This window comes from Lissotriton helveticus, chromosome 1_1 (assembly GCF_964261635.1).
Source record: "Lissotriton helveticus chromosome 1_1, aLisHel1.1, whole genome shotgun sequence".
Taxonomy (NCBI): domain Eukaryota; kingdom Metazoa; phylum Chordata; class Amphibia; order Caudata; family Salamandridae; genus Lissotriton; species Lissotriton helveticus.
This window is the reverse complement of record NC_136057.1, coordinates 95,204,280-95,210,279: the sequence shown is the minus strand read 5'-3', so window position 1 is coordinate 95,210,279 and position 6,000 is coordinate 95,204,280. Positions and strand designations below refer to the sequence as shown.

General features: G+C 46.2%; 1 protein-coding gene across 1 annotated transcript in view; it reads right to left on the bottom strand.

The window, feature by feature from the left end:
- Positions 1-697: 697 nt before the first annotated feature.
- Positions 698-6,000, bottom strand: part of LOC144755990 (endogenous retrovirus group PABLB member 1 Env polyprotein-like) — a 1,167,430-nt gene continuing 1,162,127 nt past the window's right edge. The window contains exon 2 of the mRNA XM_078645499.1: positions 698-940. The gene's annotated coding sequence lies outside the window, so the exon portion shown is untranslated. The remainder of the gene's footprint in view (positions 941-6,000) is intronic.

Genomic DNA, 6,000 nt, shown 5'->3' with positions numbered 1-6,000 from the left:
ACAACAGCAATATAGACCACAATCACAATCCTCCAGAATACAGTCACGTCCTGACTCCTCTGACTTTAGATCTATGCTTGGGTATAACCAATGTGCATATTGTAGAAGAGAGGGACATATAAAATACGACTGTCCCGCTTTGCGTGACCGTCAGAATGGTGTGTCATCACGAGGAAGCCGTGGTGGTCCTCAGCAGGCATCTCGAGGTAGAGGCCGCGGTACCATTCACAATCAGAACGATCGCCCTCAGAATTCATCAGATACGAATAATTGTTTTGACCAACGAAATGCGGGGTCAGTTAGATCTACACAATATCATGTGGACGATTACTACGTTGAACATGAGACTGTTTCAAACGATCATTACTAGGACAGCCACCGACAAAGAGAGGGAGTAGTATCAGTTCCGGTTGATCAGAGCGGGCCTTACGTCGCAGTTGCTACATCTGGCGTAGTCGAGCCTTTTCTGTTAGACACTGGTGCAACGAAAAGTTCCATCATGCATTCGAAACTCCCTGGCGCACCTTTGTCTGGCTTAACAAATGTTTCCGTTGGATTCTCTGGCGCCCCGGTTAGAAATCCTGTCTCCAGCCCTTTGCCCCTCACTATCGGTCCTCGTGAGTTGGAGGCTCCATTGATTCTATCTACTGGTTGTGGTGAGAATCTTTTGGGCTTGGATTTGTTAAAACGGTTATATGCGACATTGTACTGCTCCCCTGAAGGAGTGGAGCTTACATTAGGTCGAAGAGTAATCTCTCCTATGTACTTGTCGATCGATAAACTCCCACCGGAATTGAGCTCCCTTCCTGCGTCTCTATGGGCCACAGGTCCCAATGACGTGGGTCTCTTGGACATCCCACCCTATATGATCAAGCTGAAACCAAATGTGCGACTGCCACGTATACCACAGTATCTTATCTCCATTGAGGGAGAACGGGCGCTATTAGCGATTGTACACAACCTGATCAAAAAGGATGTCGTTGAAGAAACTTGAGGAAATGTGTGTAATAGTCCTGTACTACCAATTTTAAAACGCACTGATCCATCTAAACCTCCTGTGTACCGTTTCATAATCGATTTGAGAGAGGTGAATAAAATCGTGATTCCACAATTTCCCGTGGTCCCTGATATCACCACTTTGCTAACCCTGATTCCAGCTTCTGCCTCCTGGTTCACGGTGATCGACCTAAAGAATGCTTTCTTTAGTATCCCGATTGCTGAGGAAAGCAGAGACCTATTCGGATTCTCATTAGGTGGTCGCAGTTTTAGACTGAAACGTGCACCACAGGGCTATTGTGAGAGTCTGTCTATCTACAGTCAAGCCCTTAAAAGTCAACTTGATTCATTTGTGTTACCGGCAGGCGCAGCCTTGATTCAGTACGTTGACGACCTGTTGGTAGCTGCTGATACCGAAGATATTTGTAGAACTACTACAGTATCGTTGTTGCGGCATTTATGTGACTTACATCACAAGGTGTCACCATCAAAGCTGCAATATTGTTGCCAAGAAGTAACCTACTTAGGTCACTTATTGTCAAAAGAAGGGAGAAGGTTGACCCCAGAGAGAATTGCAGCGATTTCTCGAATGACTGTGCCTAAAACTCAGAGAGATGTACGTGCCTTTCTAGGTATTACGTCATACTGCAGACAATGGATCCCAAATTTTTCACTCTTGGCGAAACCATTGTTAGCTCTCACCTGCAAGGATGTTCCGACTCCTTTGCCATGGACTGAAGAGTGTCAAAAAGGTTTTTCTGAATTACGTGATGCGTTGTGTTCAGCTCCTGTGTTAGGTACTCCTGATTACAGTAAGCCGTTTACACTGTACGTTCACGAGAGGGATGGTTGTGCGTTGAGTGTTCTGGCACAACAATTTGGTGACAAACAGCGTCCCTGCGCATATTTTTCTTCGACCTTAGACCCAGTAGCTAGAGCTTTGCCGAGTTGTTTAAGAGCAACAGCGGCAGCTGCGGCGTCCATTCGACAGTCCGCAGGTCTGGTCATGGATAATATGCTTACGGTGATGGTTCCGCATGCAGTTGACACTCTCTTAAACCGAACGAAAACTCAACATTTGACGAGCGCAAGGTTGTCTGGGTATGAGCTGACGTTACTGGCTAGTCATATACGGATAAAAAGGTGTAATGTGTTGAATCCAGCAACATTATTGCCGATCAACACAGAGTCAAGTGATGTAGCATCACATGACTGTTATCTAAGAACTGAGGAAGAAACGAAGGGTCGTATCGACTTAAAAGATACTCCATTGGTAGATCCCGATGGTACTTTGTACGTTGACGGTTCCTGTTTTAAGTTACCGAATGGTGATGTGACGACTGCGTATGCTGTAGTGACGTTGAGTACGATTGTGGAAACTGTGAGATTGAGTCAGAACTCGGCCCAGGCAGCTGAGTTGGTCGCCTTGACAAGAGCGTGTGTGTTGTCCAGAGGAAAGCGGGTGAATGTGTTTACAGACAGCCAGTATGCTTTTGGTGTGGCACACAGTTTTGGGCGATTGTGGAAAGAAAGAGGATTCTTAACGTCGCATGGCACGAAGATTCAGCATGGACAGCTTGTGAATGACCTTTTAGGTGCACTCACATTGCCTAAGCAGGTGGCCATAATTAAATGTAGTGCGCATCGAAAAGTGACGGATGATGTTGGTCGTGGTAATGCGTTTGCAGACGAAACTGCTAAAGAGACAGCTAGAAATCTGACAAATCGAATGTACGTTGCGAATTCAGTAAGATGGCCAGCAGAAACTAGCATGTGTGAGGACACAGTGGAGAGTGTGAAGGAAATACAGAATGAGGCCACTGAAATGGAAAAGACTAAGTGGAAAGAAAGCACGGGAAAGTTAGACGAGAATGGATGTTGGGTTGACTTGTCAGAGAAACAGAGATGGATGTTACCGGATGCATACGTGCTTGCTGTTGTTACAATGGCCCATGGCACAGCACATATTAGCTCGAAGGGCATATGCAAGTTGTTGTCTCCTGTATGGAAGAATGATGGGACTACTAAATGTGCAGAGAGAGTGGTTAAGAATTGCATGGTATGTTTGATAATCCCAGCAAGGGCACCCCCACTCCACCTGGTCATTTTGCCCCTCCTACATGTCCTTTCGAAGTTATCCAATTGGACTTCATCCATATGGAGAGATGCAACAATTTGAAGTATGTGTTGGTTGTAGTATGTGCGTTCTCCAGATGGATTGAAGCTTACCCTCTTAAGGATAATACTGCTCTATCCACAGCTAAAATTCTGCTCAAAGAGTATTTCCCCAGGTACGGCATGCCTCGGATTGTATGGTCGGACAACGGAAGTGAGTTTGTGGGAAGTGTGATGAAGAGTGTGTGTCGTGGTTTGGGTATAGTACAGAAATTCCATAGTGCTAATCATCCCCAGTCAGCGGGTTTGGTGGAAGGATACAATGGCACCCTGAAACTAAAACTTGCTAAAGTTCAGGCAACAACTGGTTTATCATGGCCCGACGCTCTGCCTCTAGCTCTCTTATCAACCAGGGCTACTGTACACTCTCGAGTAGGGCTCAGCCCATATGAGATTGTGTTCGGCCGTCCTGCGAACATTTGGGGGGTTCCAAGGCCTAAAGAATTGAACAGACTTGAATATCCAATGTTAATCGACTATCTATATGATCTGACTGCTAAATTGAGTTTGATTCATCAACAGGTCTTTGAGGCTCTGCCGTCACAAACAGAGGGTCCTGGTCATCGGCTGCAACCAGGGGACTGGGTCCTCACCCGTAACTTCGGACGAAAACGAAACCTTGAGCCGAGGTTTGTGGGACCCTTCCAGGTGCTACTGGCAACAAGGACGGCGGTTCGGCTGGAGGGACGGAAGCATTGGGTACATGCCACCCACACCAAGAAAGTCCCGCTTCCTTTGCCGGCGGATACTTGGATAAAAAAGGGCTTTTCCTCGTCCGAGACCGACACTCCACTACGCTTTGTCCCATTCAGCGAAGCTGAGCCCATATCTGACACCCTTGTTTACTCCCCTCAAACAATTTCCCTTCCTTCAACACTGGGAAATACAAGTACTGAACAATTGCCTGGACCATCGAACACTTGTTCGCCATCCAATCCACTGTTTGAAGATCAGACTCAACCCGGGAGAAGTCGATACTTTCTTCGACCGCGCGTTAAGGACAAATAAAAGAGTTCTGTTTTTATTCCTTTTTTGAAATTTACAGTACCCCTTACCGTTGTCATGAACACTGTGGACATTATATAGTGTATATACCCTTTCTTTTCATGCAGCAAAGAGACTATTATTGACTTTGATTCTAATTCATTTAACCTATCATCTGGGTTGTCCGTAGGGCCGTGCGGGTACTTCCTCCTGTTTAGCAGCTATCGACACTAGGTCGGTTTCTTTTGTCGATTTCTGGGAACTCCTGGGAATTGGCAATCGCTACTCAGAACGAAGTGCGTCAAGAACGTCACTGACGGTTTCGTTTAGAGGATGGACTTCTCGAAGCTGTCGGAAAAAGAGAGAATGTTGGCGCAAGGATCAGAAGTGTTTCGTACAAAGTGTTTTCTATTTCAGATCTTTATGTTGTTCCTAACCGTTTCAATGCTACTGGTGGGTGGAGTGTATTTTGGGATTCAATTATTATTACCTTCCATTTCACCTACTCCTCCTTTCTACAACCTGAATTTCGCTTCCACCGTTTCTCCACATTCTTTTCACTTACTGCCCCAACATGAGCAAGTCAGACGTGCGGAATTTAGAAACAATTCCTTTGTGCAACTTTTGCATCAGCATCAGTTGGTGGTAAATACTACAAACTGTTGGGTGTGTGGGCTAATGCCGCATACCATGGACAGGGGTATTCCATATTTGGTTCTCCCGTACAGCCCCCAAGGGTCAGTTCGGGCATTCCAAATCATGTTCCGTAGTGCACTAGATTCCTACCCCCATCGAGAGCCACGCTCAGCAAGCTTTGGTCCTGGCCCGTACCATAAGTCTCTGGCGACAGCGATTGCTGATCTAGATAGAGACATTTTTGATGCTACGCTCATCCCAAAGGAGGAAGTGCAGGCCTACAAGTACCTTAGTGAGGCTGAGTATAGTATATCAGTGGGTGATAGACAGCTTAAAAGCTCACCTCCAATATGGTTTGTACCTCACCTAGGCCACTTTTGTCTGCTAGGTCGTGGCCGAAATCCAAGAGCCCAGCTTGGGAAGAGTGCTTGTGTGGATACTTACGTTCTACCGATGCTTTCTTCCCCTATCCTTCTGACTGCCAAGGGTACCTATTTTGTATGTTATGACCGAGCATATACGTGGTTACCACACGACTTCTCAGGTACCTGCTATATTGCAAATCTCTTGCCCCCGACTTTCACTGTTGCCGCCGACTATCACAAAACCAGAGTTGTGAGAGGTGTCATTAGTAAAGAGGATACTTCCGGTCAAGAAGCAGGAGACTTCTTCAAGGGTTTCCTACCGTTTTGGGGCCCGATGGTCAATAGCAGAAATCTGAGACAGTTAACTCGTGTAGTAGAGTCAACTGGTAACATAACTGCAAGTGCCCTTGGTAATCTGACAGCGGAGCTTCAAGCGGACAGGCTCATGACGTTACAGAACCGTATGGTTCTAGACGTTGTTCTAGCGGATAGAGGTGGTGTGTGTAAGGTCATCCATTCGAGCTGCTGCATATTCATACCTGATAACGCTCCAACGGTTTATCAAGCCATCTCCCAGTTGCACAAAATCTCGGAGTCCATACACGTGGACGAGGGAGATTGGACGCTTCTAGGATGGTTTTGGGGTCTAATGTCAACTTGGGGTTGGAAGATTCTGATGATTATAGGGGTTGTCATGACATTTCTGTTCACGTGTTGTCTTTGTGTACAGTGTGGTCCTGCCTTATGTGGCCTTTGTGCTACAACGTGTATAAGAAGGCCATCTGTTTCCAGAGAGGCATTGATGGATAGAATAATGTTTCAGCAACACCTGAATGATCTGATG